Here is a 1,268-nt window from a genome sequence, read left to right as displayed (position 1 = left end):
AGGATGCCCCAACCTGCACTGCTCAGGATGCACATGGAGGGGGTGAAGGGGATCTCGTGTGCAGAGACCCCCAGGAGCCCCCTGAGCCTCTCAGCTCATGGCAGGGGTGTGGCCAGAGAGGCACCAGGTGTGCAGGGGTTGGAGAAGGGAGGGGACATGGACACGGGAACGCAGGCACAGAGATGGGAACACACCCATGGAGATGGGAACACACACGTGGAGATGGGAACACACACATGGAGATGGGAACACACCCATGGAGATGGGAACACACACGTGGAGATGGGAACACACATGGAGATGGGAACACACATGTGGAGATGGGAACACACCCATGGAGATGGGAACACACACGTGGAGATGGGAACACACACGTGGAGATGGGAACACACATGGAGATGGGAACACACACGTGGAGATGGGAACACACATGGAGATGGGAACACACCCATGGAGATGGGAACACACACGTGGAGATGGGAACACACATGGAGATGGGAACACACATGTGGAGATGGGAACACACCCATGGAGATGGGAACACACACGTGGAGATGGGAACACACATGGAGATGGGAACACACATGTGGAGATGGGAACACACCCATGGAGATGGGAACACACACGTGGAGATGGGAACACACACGTGGAGATGGGAACACACATATGGAGATGGGAACACACCCATGGAGATGGGAACACACACATGGAGATGGGAACACACACACATGATCAAGCAGAGTGGCTTTCCTGAAGGGATTTATTGATCATTCAGGGGAAATGCCCCTGGGCTCTGAGGAAAATCAGCAGGCCCTCCAAAGATGATCATCTCCTCATAGTGCTGGAGGGGGACAGGGCACAGGTGTCACCACCAGTCCTGAAAGACAGAGCCCCAAACGTCACCCCAAAGTCCACTGCAACACAAGAGGGGCCTTGTCCTGACCCCTCTCCCTGCAGGCACTGCTCACCTCAGACATCCAGGGATGCAGCCACATCTCACCAACAGGACCCACCACCTTCTCCACCACAGGGGAGTGGGGAGGAAGACAGGCTCAGAGACACACTGGGTGCAGTGGGATGTATTGGGAGCCTGGGGGAAGAAATGGGATCCTTGGGGAAGGTGCACTGGGGTATACTGGGGCAGACTGGGATGGCCGGGAGTGTCATGGCCATGTGAGGGGAGGACCCGACTCAGGCAGAACTCCTGGTACCCACCTGAGCCATCTTCAGGATCCCAACGTCCACTAAATGCAGCTGGAGAGAGACCA

The 1,268-nt window shown here is 56.3% G+C and overlaps 1 long non-coding RNA gene across 1 annotated transcript; it reads right to left on the bottom strand.

The window, feature by feature from the left end:
- Window positions 1-814: 814 nt before the first annotated feature.
- Window positions 815-1,265, bottom strand: LOC113942614. Its single transcript, XR_003525976.1, has 3 exons — window positions 1,216-1,265; window positions 969-1,090; window positions 815-877 (listed from the first exon to the last, which is right to left on the bottom strand). It is a non-coding gene; the product is annotated as an uncharacterized LOC113942614 (long non-coding RNA).
- Between the last annotated feature and the right edge of the window lie 3 nt (window positions 1,266-1,268).

The sequence above is a fragment of the Corapipo altera genome, unplaced genomic scaffold (genome assembly GCF_003945725.1).
Source record: "Corapipo altera isolate COAL_440 unplaced genomic scaffold, ASM394572v1 55131, whole genome shotgun sequence".
NCBI lineage: Eukaryota > Metazoa > Chordata > Aves > Passeriformes > Pipridae > Corapipo > Corapipo altera.
Note: the sequence above shows the minus strand (reverse complement) of the source record. Positions and strands in the feature narration are given on the sequence as shown.